This window comes from Marmota flaviventris, chromosome 5 (genome assembly GCF_047511675.1).
Source record: "Marmota flaviventris isolate mMarFla1 chromosome 5, mMarFla1.hap1, whole genome shotgun sequence".
NCBI classification, from domain to species: Eukaryota; Metazoa; Chordata; class Mammalia; order Rodentia; family Sciuridae; genus Marmota; species Marmota flaviventris.
In genome coordinates, this window is record NC_092502.1 from 3,769,505 (window position 1) to 3,788,579 (window position 19,075).

The window sequence follows — 19,075 nt, forward strand, 5'->3', positions numbered from 1 at the left end:
ATAGTCATTATGAAAAAAATTTTATATTTCTTACTCCTCCCTACTGGTTCAGCTACTCAACAAAATACATCAGAAGGCAGCTGTCCACCTGCCACCTTACATAACAGTCAATTGCCCAGAAGTGGTAGGCAGCTAGTGCCAGGAGATACTATGGCCCTCCTAGAATTAGTTTCTAATGGGTTTATGTACATTTATGTCCTCTAAAAAGTTAATTTCAAGTATGAAACCAGAGGTTTAAAATATGATAACTCTGGCTATCTCATTATTTTAAAAATCCATATACTTGTGTTTTTTTTTTTTTTTATTGAATTTGTTCATTTTACAGAATTTCTGCACTGCCAAACCATGCCTGAGAAATCAAAGGGAAAAAAGTGGTATAATGGATGGCCCATCCTTCCATCATACAGTGTATTAAAACTTGATTCATATGTATTTTGGGAGAAATTATAGGGGATTAAACTCAGGAGCACTCAAACACTGAGCCACATCCCCAGCCCTCTTTTGTATTTTATTTAGAGACAGGGTCTCACTGTGTTAGTTAGTGCCTCGCTTTTGTAGAGACTAGCTTTGAAATCACAATCCTCCTACCTCACCATCCCGAGCCACTGGGATTCCAGCTGTGTGCCACTGCACCTGATGAGTCATAACATTTTGAGAATTTTCCAATCTTCCATAAAGTTGTAACAAGAGTTGGAATTTAAATCTGCTGCAGGTCTTCAAAATTTCCAGAACCCTATGCCATTATATAAAACCTCTTCATATCCATCTCAGTTCACTCCACAAAAGGATCAAGCTACAAAAGTTTGTGGGGAAAAGCATACTTGAAGGAAAATATGTGGCTCAAGATCCAAGACGTTAAGGTTTTGGGCTCTCAAAACATGTCTTCAGTACAGTGAAGAATCTTGTATTTCTTATTCCTTCCTACTGGTTCAGCTACTCAACCAAATACATCAGAAGGCAGCCGTCCACCTGCCACCTCACATACCAGCCAATTGCCCAGAAGTCATAGGCAGCTCCTGCCAGGAGATATTGTGGCCCTCCTAGGAGTCTGATTCCTGCACCCATGTACTCACCACGTCTGAACTACAGAGCATGCCCCCACCCCAGGACACTTGCAATCACTCATGTGCTTCACACTGGCCACTAGCAAACCTGTAACTCCTGCCTTTGGCAAATGGATTTATTACAGAGAAACCCAGACTCTGCATCAACTGATCACAGACCAGTATGCAATATTTCTACTGAATCAAATATATAAAACTAGGAAATTGCCAGATTGTCTTATTAGGTTGAAAGAAACTTTTCAGTAGTCCTGGGGAGCTTTCAAAATTCTCTTTTAAAAGTGATACTGAATAGCCAAGCTATAATTATTAAAAACAGAAGCACAGAATCTTCCAGCTTGAAGGACATAAATGTACATAAACCCATTAGAAACAAATTCTTGCTTTTGAATTGGTCAACACTTGGAAACTACACACAAACAAGGCATGTTTTGATTTACATCAGGGTATCAAGAAACATCCAGGAACCAGGCATGCTAGCATATGCCTGTATTCTTGGTGGCATAAGAGATTACAGCATGAGCATCACAAGTTCAAAACCAGCCTCAGGAACTTAATGAGGCCCTTAGGAAGAATTTAGAAAGATCCTGTAGCAACATAAAAAAATAAAAAGAGATAGGGATGGGGATCAATGCTTAAGCACTGCAGATATGATGATGATGATAATTTTACTTTTCTGTTCCCCCTTCGTTCTCTGACCTTGGTAATCAAATTTAAAACCTCTCACATTTTTATTCTGTCACAACATATATAAAATTGTAAGATATTTGAGACAGAAAATATTAGAATTACACATGGGCCTCTAAAAAGTTAACTTTAAGTATGAAACCAGAGGTTTAAAATATGATTTATTTGCTAAGGCCTTTAGTGGAAAAAAATAGATAATATGAAAGAAAATGTTCTTAAGGAAGTAGATAGATGGAAACTTAAAAAATAATTAAAATGCTGCAAATAAATGTTTATAAATTTAAACTAGAAATTTTGTCAACTATTCTATATAATATATACTTCTATATACAAAATTATACTATATACTAGGTTTACACACATATTTATGCATAGTATGTATAAGATCGTGTCATAATATGTGAGAGTTGACTACAGATGCAAAAAAAAAAAAAAAAACTTAAAATACAGGAAATTTGAATCTAATAATAAGTAAAAAGAAATTTAACCCAGCAAAGAATGCTGTTTTCACATCTTCACACTGATGCAACACTTAGTTCCACCCCAGGGTGCCATTCCATTACCTCTGAATAGAAAAGAGGAGAAATGAAGTTAAACATTCTTTTCACACACCTATAGTGCTTTTCTCAAGAAAGAGGTCATTTGCTGAAAGCAGTACATGATTGTAATTCCAAAGGCTCAGTAGGTTAATGCAGGAGGATCACAAGTTCAAAGCCAGAGTCAGCAACTTAGTGAAGACCTAAGAAATTCAGTAAGACCATGACTCAAAATTGAAAAAAAAAAAAAAAAAAAAAGAATTAAGAAGGGCTAGGATATCACTCAGTGGTTAAACATCTCTGGGTTCAATCCCTAATACCAAAATAAATAAATATGTAGATAGGTAGATAGATAGGTAGATAGATAAATAGATAGATAAAATAAAATTCCCTTAAGTCTGAACAAATTTCAATGGATTTGAAACAACTGGAAGCCTCACCACAATTCTACATTCAAGGATTTTCTCCAGAATGAGCTCTTTCATGCTTTTTAAAGACAATTGGAAAGTTGAAAGTGTTACCACACTTTTTAAAGGGCAGAACGGTTTTCCCTGATGTGAATCTGTTGATGTCTTTGAAGGAAACTGTGAAAGTTGAATACTGCCCCATATTGCTTATTTACAGGATTTTCTACAGTATGAGTCTTTTCATACAACTGAACAAAACTAGAACATCTGAAGACTTTACATTTCTTACTTGCACAGGATTTATTTATTTGGCATAAATCTTTCAATAAGAATCTTCCTAGTCCATAGAAGAAGCGGGGAAAACTGGAACGTTTCCCACATTTCTCACATTCACAGGGTTTCTCTCCATGAGTATTTTCATATACAAGCAGGAAAATGGAACATCAAACTTTTAGGAGGTTTGTTTTCAAGTGTGAGTGAAATGGCTTTGAAGACAACTAGGGAAATGGAATGATTTGTCATATTTAAAAAGTTATTCAGTCGGACATGGTGGTGTACACCTGTAATCCCAGAGACTCAGGAGGCTGAGGCTGAAGGATCGTAAGTTCGAGGCCTCCCTCAGTTCCTTAGTAAGACCCTAAGGAACTCAGCAAGTCCATGTATCCAAATAAAAAAGAAAAAAGAATTGGGAATGTACCTCAGGGGTAGAGCACCACCAGACTTAATCCCAGGGACAAATATATGTGTGTATATATATATATATATATTTTTTTTTTCAGCAGTTTGAGCCCTTTCTTTGAAGTTGACAGGAAAATTAATTTACCACATTTTAAATTCAAAGAATTTTTTCCCAGCAAACTTTCTACATGTTTATAAGTGAAAAAGTAATAACAGAAGACTTTGCCAATTGTTTCTATTAGTATGATTTCTCTGCAGTATGAGTTCATTCATGTGAGTGAAGTTCACTGGATGAAACAAAGGCTTTTCCACATTGTTTACAATCATAGGGCTTCTCTCCAGTATAAGATTGTTCATGTGAGTAAAGGATAGAGGAACAAGTGAAGGCTTTGCCACACTGCTTACATTTATAGGGCTTCTCTCCAGTATGAGTTTGTTCATGTATTTGAAGATAAGAGGAAGTGTTATAGGCTTTATCACAGTGTTTACATTCATAAGGCTTCTCTCCAGTATGCATTCTTCCATGTATCCCAAGGTGACTGGAACTAGTGATGGATTTCCCATATTGTTTACATTCACAGGGCTTCTCTTCTGAATTTGTTCATGTGAGTGAAGGTTAGATGACTGAGTGAAGGCTTTTCCACACTGTAGAGCATCTCTCCAGTATGAGTTCTTCCATGCACATGAAGGTGAGAGGAATGAGTGAAGGCTTTGCTACACTGCTTACATTTATAGGGCTTTTCTCCAGTATGCATTATTTCATGGATCTGAAGGTAACTGGATGTAGGAAAGCATTTACCACATTGTTTACATTCATAGGGCTCCTTTGCAGTATGAGTTCTCTGATGTATTCTAAATAAACTGGTCTAACCAAAGACTTTCCCACATAACTTACATTTAAAACTTCCATTCCCAGTGTGCATAATCATGAGATTTGAAGACTTTTGAGTAAAAAACGGGGGGGGGGGGTGTTGACCACCTTCATAAGATTTCTCTCCAGAATGAGGTCTTCTAAATAATGAATAAAAATGAAAACCTTCCCACATACCTTACACTGAAAAGGTTTATCTCCACTGTGTGTAATCATGTGTCTTTGAACACTTGTGAGAGAAGAAAAGGCTTTACTACATTGTTTACATTAATAGGATTGCCACCAAATATGAGTTTCCTTGTGTCTTTGAATGGAACTGGAACAAATGAAGACTTTCCCACTTACTGTACTTTTATAAAGTCCATCTTGAGGTTGTAGTAACATTTCTGTATGAACACTTTTGAAAGAAACCAGTGATTTCCTATACTGTTTAAATTCACACAGGTTCTCTTTACATTCCTCATGCTTGTAGCTTTTCTGCTCAGAGTGAGATGTAATCTGCCTATGAAGGAATGAAGGACATATGAAGTCTTTTGCATACATGATTCAGTCACATGGATTTACGCTATTAAAATTTATCTTTGTCAGGTTAAGAATCTCACTGAAAGTTTCCCCACATTATCTTCTTTACCTTTGAAGTTTACCATATGACTTCTTGGAATAATTACTGGCACATTATCAATATTTGATTCATTCATGATTTTGTATTTATTCATGGGTATTAGGCTTACATTACTACCAACATCAGGTAAAGGCGAGATTTTCTGACTTGTTCAAATTGCCTGAAAATAAAAGAGATTCAAAGGAAACAATCCTTTGCAACACAGCTTCCTTATGGCTATTATCCAAATAGTGATATTCACACTAGCAGTTTCATATTATTTTCTGCATGTCAAGTACTTGAGAAGACTGAATATCTGTCACAGTTAAGTATATATTTCCAGTTAAAAAAAATCTTATAAGAATAAATTAATTTCAAGTTGTGCATATTCCTAAGTTGGTTTGTTTTAAAAATATGACATTCTCAGATTCCCTCAAGGACATTGCTTCCTTTTATGAGTACGATTACTTTAGATTGCTCCCAGAATTTTCAATCTGATCTTCAATGTTCTTGTCTTCTCCTTTTTTCCCCCCCTAGAACGCCAATCCAGAATTATCATTATGACTTCTTAGGAAGTAGAAATTCCTTAACAAATTCTAGGTGTCTTTTATGCTGCAATAATTCACCAAATGATTTCCTTTTCTCGTTCCACATAAATGACCAAAATAAACATTAGATCTCTATTTGATTAAATAAAGAAACATCATTATTCCCTATAGAAGCCAGGTTTCTGAGGAATTCCTGCATCACATCTCTGTAAAGTTTCTTCTGGGATAGATCCATCAAAGTTCACTCCTCCTGGGTGAAGTTCACAGCCACATCCTCAAGGGTCACCGAGATCTAAAATATCCCCCAAATGTATGGTGGAGGCCAGGAGAGATTGACAGCATGAGGAATCAATATTCAAGAAGCATGATGTATAATGATTCTCTGGACTCGCAATCAATTCCATGATTTGGTCCACCAAATCTTTACTGCACTCAATTCCTTAGTTATTCCTACACTGTAATTGGGTCACTCAAAAGGAAAACAGGAGAGTGTTTTACAGCCTTCCTTTGATGAGTTCATAGTAAGAAAGACAGGCTCCCACATCACTCCTAACTTTTTTGTTGGTTGCACCTCCAATACCCATTCTAACAATTCCTGTGGAGTAGAGAGCAGATATTAGCACCCCCAATATTACTTATACTTAGAAAGAAAGTTAACTGATTAGGAAATTGCTAGAATCAGGAAACTCAGCATTTGGGACAGATCCTGCCAACCACAGTGGTTTACTGTGCCTACACAGTTAATGTAAACAACTTGGTATTTACTGATCTACTGTTTCCTTCTTAAAGTATATTGTTTCTTCCTTTAAAAAGTGCCTATATTCAGCCCCCATGCAAAAACTCTTAGTGTGGGGTCACTAAGGAGTTCCCTCAGAAAACATTTAGAAAATCTTTCACACAGGTGGTCACAATGTGTTAACTGGGGACTGAGCTCATCCTGTGTGATTACACCAAAAGAAGAACTACAATTTGCAGGCGCTTTACTCCAGAACCACTTTAGCCAACTAGTAAAGTACAATGATTAATAAACACAACAATTTGATAATTTGGTTACTGTCAAAGCAGAATGGGGTAAGTGGAAAAATAGCATGTGTCTTAGAAATAGGTGATATCACCCCAAAGATATCACCTTGTCCAAATAACACCCTTACAAAGTTTTATATAAGTCTCAAAAACAGTATTCTTAATAAATAGCAGAAACTACTTTTCTAATTTTCATAGCAATAATGAATGATAAATGACTGTCAATTTCTTCTGAACAGTAGCCAGTTCACTAGCATAAGGTACAGTTACGTGCCACATAGCCATGTTCTGCTCAAGGGCCCTTTGAACAAAGATAGGCCACATGTGCAATGGTTGTCTGTTGAGAAAGAGATTCCTCGTGCCTGTAATGATGCTGTTATAAATAAACCAAACATGGGAGCACTTCCAGGGTGAGGTAAATCAGCCTGATCCTCACCTATTCAACACAGTCTGGGTGTGAAACAGGCTACCACAAGTACAACTGTAAGCACACTATGGTGTCTGCACAGTGATGGAACAGCCAAAAATATCACCCACCAGAAGGTGCCCCTACCACTGACATACAACCATACTCAAGGACTTAAAACATGTGACTTTCTGAGCACCACAGTATCAGCAGAGATTAGAAAGGTACCATGAGAAAGCCATCGTGAGCTGGCCTTCCCAGAATGGAAAGATGAGTGACAGCAGATGTCATGGAGAGAAATGACAATGATGCTGTAGGCAAACCGGAATCTAGGTGGCAAAAAGCATTCCATCCCTCTATTCTGTAGACAAAAGTCCGTTTATTATACATTCAAATGTGAAAGACTAACACTTTTGAAAAGCTTAGAAGAAATGTAGTTTTATTTATTTGTTTGCTTGCTTATTTATTTATTTATTTATTTATTTACTTATTATGGGGCAAATTAAAAAAAAAAAAAAAAAGGTGGGATTGAACCAAGGACACTTAGCCACTGAGCCATATCCCCAGCACATTTGTTGGTCTGAAACAGTACTCACTAACTTGCTCAGGGTCTCGTAAGTGGCTGAGGCTAGCATTTAAACTTGTCATCCTCTTGCATCAGTGTCCCCAGCTTCTGGGACTACATGCATGCACCACTGCACCCAGTAGAAATTTAGTTTTATAGAATAAGCTAAACAATTCTACAAAAATGATGAGCAGTAAGGAAAAAGATAAACACACCAAAATGACACAACAGGGAGTCTGGAATCATCAGAGTACTGTCATAAGCTACACAATTCTATAAAAATCATAAGCACTAAAAAAAGATCAACATACACCAAAATGACAGAATAGAGAGTCTGGAACCATCAGACTACTGCAATGAAACAGAACAGAACTGAAAGCCTGGAACCATCCTGGTACTACCATAAAATACACCAGAATACAGCCCCCAAAATACACTCACACAAATACATCAACTGATCTTTGAAGAAGAAAAGCCATTTAAATCCAAGATGACGATGGCTCCAGGGAGAGGGAGTGCTCCACAAGCTTGCCCTCCAGAGAGAAGTGGAAACACAAGCAGAACCGTCAGAACAAGAACATCATCATGACCAAAAGCCCTGAAATGTTCACCACATCCACATGAAGCAGTCATGAAGAACAGTGGAGAATAGCAAGCATGGTGTGGCCTTCACTCCCCTTTCAGACGGCCCCTCTCTTATGTAGGACAGTGGCCTCACATCCCAGTGTGAGACCCTGGTCACTGGCTACACAATGCACACAGCAGATCTCATCCAAGTTTCTGTGTTTTGTACTAAAATCATCACAGGATTATCTTAATGTTCAAAACAACCTTCACTCTTCTAAGTTAGAAACAATCACTGTGAAAAATTAGCAGAAATTCCTTAAAAGAATTTTAAGTAAACAAACAGCCTGCAATTGGTAAGAACAGCAGATTATTGTTTATCCAGTCAACCATCACCTAAAATCTGATAAAGAATGCTGCAGGAAAAGTGTTTTTCGAAATCAGTTTTCAAAAAACACCCAGGTTCAGGAGGCTGAGGCAGGAGGCTTTCATGTTCAATGCCAGCTTCAGCAACTTAGTGAGGCCCTAAGCAAGCTGGCAATACCCTGAATCAAAATTTATGAAAAAAAATAATTATAGAGGGGGGCTGGGTATATAAATATAATTATAATTATAAATATAAATATATAAATATATATAAAAAAATATATATATATATATATATATATATATATATATATATATATATATATGAATCTCTTCCAGGGTGGGACACATACATCATTCAGGATGAGATGAATTCATGTGTCTGACTATCATCATTAATATTTGAACCAAAATAAACTATTTTCCTCAGGTGGGATGGCCAGGGCCTTTAATCCCAACAGCTTGAGAAGCTGATGCAGGAGGATCACAAGTTCCAGGCTAGGCTGGGCAACATACCCAGATCCTGTCTAAAAATAAAGCTTAAAAGGGATGCGGATGAAGGACAGTAGAATTAACTAGATATTATTATCCTATGTGCATATATGACTACACAACCAGTGTGAATTTACATCATGTACCACCAGAAAAAGGAGAAGTTACACTCTATTTATGTATGATGTGTCAAAAATGCATTCTCCTGTCACGTATAATTAATAAAAACAAAGTAAAATAAATAATTTATGACAAAAAAACAATAAACAAACAAAAAAGGGCTGGTGATGTACCCCAAGATTCAATATTCCTAGTACCAATACAATCTCCCTTATTTCTTTAAAACACTTACTTTACCCAAACACAGTTTGTGTCAGGTGATTATTCTTTCCCCTCAAGTATAATATTCTATAACAGAAAACAAATGCTTTCAAAGTGTTATTCTTGCCAGGAATAGTGGCACAGGCTGTAATCCCAGGGACTCTGAAGGCTGAAGCAAGAGCATCACATTTTGGGGGCTAGCATCCAAAATACCTGGGAGAAGATCTCTAAATAAAAAAAAAAATTAAAACAACGGGGGGGGGGGGGGGGTGGTGCTGGGATGTCACTGACAAAGCTTCCCTAGTTTTGCTCCCAATATAGATAGGTAGGTAGGTAGGTAGATAGATAGATAGATAGATAGATAGATGCTTTGCATAGATAGATAGATAGATAGATAGATAGATAGATGCTTTGCATAGATAGATAGATAGATAGATAAATAGATAGATGATAGATAGATAGATAGATAGATAGATAGATAGATAGATAGATAGATAGATGCTTTGCAATATTTCACGAGGGGGAAAAATGAAAATTGCTAGATGTGTCCGTTGGAAACACAGCAGGAAGAACGACTATCTGACAAAGCTGTGGAGCAGATGGCGCTTCAGAAAGCAGAGGGCAAGTGCAGTTTTAGCACCCACAGCCAACTTCAGAGGCGCCTAAGTGGGGGAAGGAAAGCGATCTGAGGTCCTACTTGGGACACATGTGGAAGAGTAGGAGCAGACAGCCAGCAGGGAGAGGAGGGCAAGCAGCGACCCGAGCCGCCCACTCAACACTCAGAGCCACGGCCCAGGGCCACCAGCGGGAACTGCACGTCCGCAGTTGACCTCAGGGACTAGCCACAGAGCCCGGCCCTCAGGCCCAGGGGACCGCGGCTAGGGCTACCTGGCAGGGGGGAGAAGGCCGCACGCCTGCTTCTGACTTCAAGAACCTGCCCCTCAGCCCAACCCGCGGGACCAGGGGACAGAGACCAGGGCCACCAGCAAGAACCGACTCTGCCACGCTCCGCAGCTCACCAGCACTCCGGGCCTCAAGGCAGGCGTTGAAAGGTGCCGTCAGCCCTGGTCGCTAACTTGCCATTTCTGCTTTCTGTAGGGACACGATGTCCTCTCGAGGGACCTTCGGGCACACAAGCTAGCGCGGTACACAGGCTGCGCAGTCACCTGAGTCTCCCGAGCCGAGGACGACGGGCTCTGAAAGGTAGGAACGGAGTTGCTGAGGAAGAAAAGACCGCCAGACCGCGAAAGCCCGCCAGGCCTCGGAAGTCCGCCCTCCCCCGCCGTCGGCGCACCTGATTGGACAGTTCCACCGGGCTTCCCTGATGGACCGCCTCCAGGCGCGGCTCCGCATCGTGAGTGACAGCTAACATCACCCAATCAATGGCAGACATAGGCTAGAGGGACAGATCCTTGGGCCCCGCCCTGTTTCTCGCGGGCCTCATTGAGTTCTGGGAACCAATCCCAGAAGGAAGCCTTTGCTGGGAACTCGGCACAGAAGTTGACCTCTGGGCCTGGGCTGTGGCTCTAGGGAGAGGTTTTCCTAGCACAGGTGAAGCCCTAGGTTGTAACCTCACCACGGAAAGGAACAGCAATGATAACAACAGTTCCTGGGGAGTCTGAAGCAGGAGGAGCCCAAGTTCACGTCAGCTTCTGCAAACAGTGAGACTCTGTCTTGAAATAAAGTAAAAACTGTTGGGGACCCAGCTCAGAGGTCGAGTCCCACTGGGATTATTCCACAGTACCTAAAAAAAAAAAAAAAAAAAAAAAAAAAAAAAAAATATATATATATATATATATATATATATATATATATATATATATATATATATATAAAATCTTATAAGCTGGTGCGACCTCAGGCAATTTAGCAAGACACAGTCAAAAAAAAATTGAAACTTTTGTCACACATATATGATATCTAAAAATGCAAACAGTTTGGCAATTACTTTAGTAATTCTCATCACCTCCTGCCACTGTTTTTTAGAGGAGGCAGCCTGAACTATGAAAGGAAGCAATTGGTGTTGGTGCCTTGGCTCAGTGTCCCATCCCCAGCAGAAGGCGGGTGGGAGAAGGAGGCAATCCTGTAAGGCAGCAATGTGCAGTGGAAATAAATTGGATGCCTGTGCATTTTTTGTACATGTTCTACATTCTACGGTTAGAGGAGTCCTAGGCAGTGGCCTGACTCTGGTGATCCCACAGGTCAGGTCAGCTGTTTACACCAAAACCAAATAGAAAAAAAGGTCATGATGAAAAGCAGGAAAGGAACTTTGACTAGTACAGCTGCGCCAGGAAGACAAGGGAACCCTGTGCTTAGCCCTGTCTTCAGGGGCTGACAAGGATTTTGAGGTTTTATAGAAACAGTGATCATAGGCAGGTATGTATAGGAAATGCTCTATGTAAGGTTTGCTATTATCTGTGGCTTCGGGGATCCATGCATCCATGGATCCCATAACATGTCTGTGAGCTCGTGCGCATTTGTCCCCTTGACACCCATCACTCCATTGCACAGACTGACCTCACTTTGTGTCTCAGGAGGAGTCCCCCTCTCATGTGTTCTTCCCATGTCAATCATTCAAAGACACCTACATTTTTTAAAAAAATCCACAAGCCCACCTTCTCCTACCAGGAAGGCAACATACTCCTAGATGCTGACCCAGTGTTCTCAGCTTCCTGGGTTTCAACTGATAGTCAAACCAGAAAGAAACAAAAACCCTGCTCAGCTCTGCTCATAGAGCCTGCATATGAAAATATACTTGGGGCAGATAAGGCCTGTGGTATCTACCCCTTCCTGGAAAGTAAATAAAGTTTTTTCTTTACTGTAAACTTGGGCTTTGTGAAGTCTTCCACATCCTACACACTGGCCCTAATTCATGCTACCTAACAAAATCGCCCATGAACAAGGGGAGGGGGGGCTAATGTATAAAGATTATATCTCCACAAGTGTGGAAAAGCAGCCACACACCTGTCCAGGGCTGAAAGCTGAACTCCAGGTGGTTTTTGTTGTTGTTGTTTTGTTTTGTTTCTTTTCTCTCTCCTATTCTAGGGATTGAATCCATGGCAGGGGCCACATCCCCAGTCCCCTTTTTATGTAGTACAAAGAAAGTGGGAGGGAGCATATATGTAATGGGTTTTAGAATATAACTCCAGATGGTGACTCCAATCTATTATTGATTAAATAAAGAAAATGACAAAAAAGATTAGGCTGGGCATGGTGGCACACTCCTGTAATCCCAGTGGCTTCAGAGGCTGAGGCAGGAGGATTGCTAGTTCAAAGCCAGCATCAACAAAAGGAAGGCACTAAACAACTTAGTGAGAACCAATCTCTTAATAAAATACAAAATAGCATTGAGGATGTGGCTCTGTGGTCAGTGCGCCTGAGTTCAATTCCCCATAACAAAAAAAAAGAAAAGAAAAAAAATTCGAATTATACCATTTCTCTCTCTTTAATGTCCTCAAAAGACATAGTTTTACATAATGCTAAAACTATTCCAGCCAATTACTGTTTAATCTATAATTTTATAGGTATGATATGTAAAATAATAATATGCAAAAACGGAATGTAGAAAAGGGACATACAGCTATATGTGTAGGGGGATATAGAGCTATGTAGGATAATGTTTCTCTTTATCTGGAATTGTTAGAATGACTATGTGGATGATTCTGATGAGATATACATGGTGTGAGAAATAAAAAGTCCAAGGATCAATTTCCAGAATATAGTATTTAGCCCTTAAATGTAAAACTGGGATGTAGGAAAGGCAGCCTGATGGGAAACAGAGCATAATTGGAGGTTACCAAACAGCACCACAGCCTCTGCATGTGGCAGATCCAGAGTTCATGCACCTGAACTACACTTGACCCACAGTGCCGGGGTCCTGCCCTAGCGGGGTCCAGGGAGTCCTGAAGGATGAGTGGCATCGGCGAAAAGATGAGACAGGAGTCATTCCGTTGGAGCAATCTCCAGAGAGAGAGCTCTAATGCAGCTTTCTCTGGGTCATCTTTTATTACAATTTTTCTCATCATTATAGATTCAGAATACGTCATTGATTATATAATTTAAAACTTTGCCAAGACATAACAAAGTCTTGTACAAAAAATGTAACATTAATTTACATTTTTCCAGGATATGACCTTTAGTTATTTAATTATTAAAAGTACAGAATCATTAATAAAATACGTCACTAATTTACATTTTTCAGATTTTCCCAAGATTTACTATTTTCCTCAAGATATGCTATTTTCTTATTAACTAATGCCAAACTACGTAACCAGACTCTAAGTCTCCTAACCAATCATTAACCTTTAAGTTTAAAGTACACTTGTACTTTATTTCCAATCTAAAATTCCCATCTAAAAAAGTCCCCTTAAATCTTATACTTAAAACATCCTAAAGTTTATAAATCATTCTTAAAACATATCAGAAACCCATACAACTAAAAACTTAAGAATTTCTAAACTTAAGAATCTAAATAAAATAATATTTCTAACATTATTCTAAAACTGTGTCTTATAAAGCTATTTTAATTAATTCCTAAATTTATTCTCATAAAACTGGTTGAGCTGCTTTCTCAAAGAGTTTCTTTGTTTCTCAGTCAAGGTGCACTTGTTCTCATATCTTTATAATCTTTCTCAATAGAAAGTAAGTTTTAAACATCAATCCACTTTCCACCAATATTAACTATGCTCATCATATATCCCTATGTAAAGTAAAAAAGGGTTTATAAAAAGAGAAGAATATATCTTTATATGTTTTAACTTTCCTAAGTGTATAATATAACTTTCCTTAATCAAAAATGAGACTACATGTGGTGAACTTTGTAAAATAAGCATAATGATTAGGTTTTCTAAGAGGCCGGAAATATGGGCTTGGGTTCTAGTTGATATAATCAATGTGGTGCCTAAAATTCTCATGACCTTTCAGAGGATGATTGTTGTCCATTATCAGATTTGTCCTCAATGAACTGAGATAGAAGAACAGCCTTCTACTTTGTCCTTGATATGCTGAGGGGTAGTAGAACAGCCTCCAAGGCATGAACTACCTGTTATTTTTCAGCCATCTGAAATTTAATTTGTTTGGAATTTAACATGCTCATGCCTCCTGTCAGGAACATAAGCATGAAAATGAAAAGTCCCAATTACATAAAAAAGGGTCTCATGGTTTTGGTTTCCCACCAACCAGTGCGGCTTTGCCAGCATTCATCCTCACTGTGACCCTGTCAAGACAGTGGGAGAGCGGCTTTGCCAGCACTTTTTCTCACTGTGACCCTGTCAAGACAGGGAGTGGGGGATCACCTTCACCACCACAGGAGGTAGGGGAAGGGATCAACCTGACCAACAGAGATAGAAATATCTGTTAGTTTAGAAGAAGTAAAAACTCTGTACATGCCAAGATGCATTCAATACACAAAGACTTTTCTGCTGCAAGATAACAAAGGAAAGTGGGGACAACTAATGGTATATTTCTTTAAATACATAAATATAATTTTTTTTGATACCAGAGATTTAACTAAAGGGGGCTTAACCACTGAGCCAAATTTTCAGTTCTTTCTAGTTTTATTTTATTTTGAGACAGGGTCTTGCTAAGTTGCTTAGGAAATAACTAAGTTGCAGAGACTTGAAATTGCAATCCTCCTGCTTTAGCCTCCCAAGACACTATGGTTGCAAGTATGTGCGACTGTGTCTGGCAACACATTCCTTTAAATGACCCAATGGGAGACAGTGGAACCCAGGTGATGATCTGGAAGATGAACACCCAATATTACTTAGCCAATGAGAAACTGGGTTAGGTAGAGGGGACCTTGTGCACCTGAGGATAAAATGCTGATCATAATGGCTCTGGGTGTGCCTGCTTCCCCAGGCATTCCATCTTGTGAGACCATCAGTAAAGCTGTGCTTTCTCTGTACCTTTGTCTCAGTCTTTTAGGGTAAAGACTGAAGTCAACAGTGGGAATACAATGTAAAGAGAATTATTCTATAAAATGGGCCCACTGTGCTGATCCCACATGCTTTCTTTGCCAAAAAGCAATTTACCTGCAACCCTGCCCAGCCAACGTTGACAGGTGATGTCACATTCCTCAGCAAACCACCTATTATCTGCAGAAGAAATACAGTCAGGAAACACCCTTAGAGGAACCCAAATTACTTTGCAGGGAGAGACTTTTGTGACCCTTTTCACAGGCAAGATTTTGGAAGATAAGGATAATTTTTTTTATAAGAAATCCAATTAAAACCACTCGGCATGGGCCAAGGTGACATAGAGTTGCCATGACAGTGGTGACTTGAAAATCTGATGTCACCCTACAGTCAGCCAAAAGTCAAGTGTATGGGCCTGCACAGGCCTCTATGGAAACTTCTCTGGGATACAAATTGTTGTGGGGCCAGTCACTTAGAAAACACACCAGTTTTGTACAAATTGAGGAGTTTTTATTTAGCTGGCCAACCAGCCACAGCACCCCACAGGACCCATAACTGTCTCTGCAAAGAACAGCCCTGAGCCTGAGCATTTTAGGATATTTAAAGGCAAAAATCACATCTGGGTTGACATAGCTGCAAGCAGGGGTACAGAAGATGGATTGGGCAGTTAGCAAGACGATGCAATGGGTACATTGGCATTTCCCACGGGGCTTTCCAGGTTGGCATAGCAGCAAGCAAGCAGAAGGAAGTGGGTCAAAATGATCCTAGTACAGTACACATTAGAAAATGTTTACTAATGTCCAGACAATCAATCTGACAAGGTATCTTACCCAAGAAAAATGGAACAAAAGAGAACAATTTTACATTGTATAAGAATTGCTATGTTGTGTTGCCAAGTGTGCTATGCTAGGTAACTATTAATGAGTACAGAGGTGGGGCTTTTCCATGGGAGAAGCATTTCTTACATGATATGGAGTCTCAGGTAAAGTGGAGCCTATTTGGTCACTGCCCATAGAGCCTGGCCCATAACACAATAAAACTGGAGTGCAGGAGAAGCACAGTGTCCTTCTCCTCTCTGAAAGAAACCACATTCTCCCTTGAAAGTGTTCCCTTCCCCTTTTCCTATCCCTTCAATAAGCTCATGCCTATTACCAGGTGACATGTCTGAAATTTTTCTGACTTGATTGCAAGAATTGAGATTTGAAGGGGATCTTTATTCTGCCTCAGTTTCTCAGAAGGCCCAGGTCTATAACAAGGCAATTATTTGGGTTTGGACAAGTGAGCATATTTCTCACACATGATAAGTTATCACTAGACCAATACATAAAAACACTGAAAACAAATCATTGAAGACATTCTTCATTAGCAAACAAAACAAAATAGAGCTGTAGCCTGATATGGTGGTACAAACCATGCTGGTAGGATCAAAAATTCTAGGCCAGCCTCAGCATCTTGGCCTCCACCTCTCTCAAAGTAAAACTTTAAAAGGGACAGAAAATGTAGTTCAGTTATAGTGCACCCCTGGGCTCAATCCCCAGTAAAACACAAACACACACAGTAAAGAGGAATAGAGGAATAAAAACAACATAAGAAAATAGAAGAATGTAAAAAGGCAGACATAAATTTTTTAACTACATCAACAGTAAAATGAAATGTGAAATTACTAAAGAATCCTATCCAAAGCTAAAGATCATCAGGCAGAATAAAAACAAGGTCCAATTCTATATTATCTACAGGAGTCACTGTCTGGATGCAAATATATACTTTGAAAACAGAAGGATATGAATCATACACCATGCAAGCACACAGCATGATTAAGCTGTGCTATAGTACTTCTCCTAACATCAGGCAAACTGTTTCAAAACCAAAAATTTGCTGATAGATAACAGCTATGAGTCATGAAAACATGCGGTTAAGGTGTTACTGAATGTTTCATCCTCTGCCCCAATGCCAATCTAATAATAACATGACTTTGAGAGAAAATGTATTTAAAAAAATTTTTCTAGCAAAGGAACAGCACATGAGTTCCTGTCCCAGAAGCTGTGATTCTGATCATCAGAAGAAACAGGGGGCTTTTTTTGGCAAGGGGAATGCCTGGGACTGAACTCAGGGACATTCAACAACTTTGCCATATCTCCAGCCCTATTTTGCATTTTATTTAGAAACAGGGTCTCACTGAATTGCTTAGCCCCTCATCTTTGCTGAGGCTGGCTTTGAACTCTTGATTCTCCTGCCTCAGCCTCCTGAGTGGCTGAGATTATAGTCATCACCACCACACCTGGAACAAAGCAAAATATTTTACTAATAAAATAAAAAAGTCCTTAGTTTGAGTTCAATTAGAGTTTAGAATTAAATTATTCTAGAGTCCTGTAGACTCAAAAGCTGGCAGTGTCCACAGAATATTAGATGATCTACCTTCATGGCCTCCCCTGGATATGGAAGCATCCTTTCACATTTTTACCAAGATGAATGATTCCAGGGTCAACTGAAAACACAAGCTGACTTTGGGACCGGAAATATGGCCTCATGTCTACACAGAAGAATGGGATGCCATGAGAACAATGGGTGGGGAAGCGATGACAGAATGGCAGACATGCCACATCTTACTCCCATGAGAAGGTTGAGTTCTGGAGACTGCTTCTGCTTCTTTGGGGACAGGGTCCCAGGCCACCTAGGTTGCAGATGTAATCTGGGGCTCTACCCAGACCACTGCAAGACCCATTTCCAGGACAGTGACAATCCCAGACTGGTGTAAGTCCCCCACCCCCACATTTCATCAGCACCTGGGGCCCAGAAGAGGAAATGTGATGAGGAACTTGGTCCCAGGTATGCCCCAGATCTCCTTCCTGGCTGCTTGAGTGCATGCAGGTTGGGACTCTGGCCCTCTAGGAGAGTCTGAGTAGGAAGTTGAGACCCACAGAGGTGTGCGTTAGCCCTAGTGGGCGACCATATTTTCCACAGTCATTAGAGCCACAAAGGGCTTGGCGGGTAATGTTTGCCTGTCCTCTGGCAGCAAGGGAAGGCCCAACAGCCTAGAAACAAGAGTTCCTTTAGAGCGGAATTTGAAATGGAAAGAGAGGATTGAAAATCTTCTGTCCAACTCAGGTTCTATCCCTTCCATACTGGATGCATGATTAGACAAATACCCAGGGAAATCCTTTCAGCATCCTCTTTTGCCCAGGTTTAAAGTGAAAAGTAATGTGCCTAGGGGAGGATGCCTTGGTCTAGGTAAATCTGGGGTCACTGGTGGGCGGACACTGTGTCACACACTGCAGACAAGAACAATACTGGGGCTATGGTTGTGGCTCAGTGGTAGAGCGCTAGCCTAGCACATGCGAGACCCTGGGTTCAATCCTCTGCACCACATAAAAATAAATAAAATAAAGATATTGTGTCCAACTACAACTAAAAAGTAAAATATAAAAAATAAAAAGAATAGTAGTAATCACAAGATTCTTCCCAGGGCTGTCTTATATCTTGGGCTAGGTCAGATGACCTGGTTGGCTTCAGTCCCATGCCTCCTGTTTTCCCAAACTAAATGATTTATGGCCTCTTTCACTTGTGTGGGTTGGATGCATGGGATGTTTTCCACATGACAGGCACACATGTGGGCACCAGCGAGTGGTAAGAGCAGGCGCACACTAGACAGTGGGGGCGAGGAGGCTGGCCTAGGGTTCTGAGGGAGGCCTCATGGAAACCAAGCCTTCCTTGAAGTCTCTTGGCCTTCATGTCATAGCTCTGTAAGTGGAAGAACCCCCTCCTCACATAAGGTCAGTTGCACCCTCTTCCTCAGGAGCAGGATGAAGTTGTGGCCCACAGAGTTCCAATCAGCCCCCCAGCTCTGAGGAGACAGGCTGGCCAGTTTTCACCCAGCCTCCCGCTTGGATTCTAGGAAGGTTATGAAAACAGCTGATGTCCGTATCCCTCATTGCTGACAGCACTTCCCCAGTTCCTATTATTATGGTGAGGGAGAAAAGCATTTCGTTTTTATGATTAGTTAATGCTAGAGTTCAACATGGTATTAACTCTGTCAT

The 19,075-nt window shown here is 39.9% G+C and overlaps 1 pseudogene; it reads right to left on the reverse strand.

The window, feature by feature from the left end:
- Nucleotides 1-3,634: 3,634 nt before the first annotated feature.
- The window catches only part of LOC139705830 (zinc finger protein 431-like), a 175,623-nt pseudogene continuing 160,182 nt past the window's right edge, over nucleotides 3,635-19,075 (reverse strand).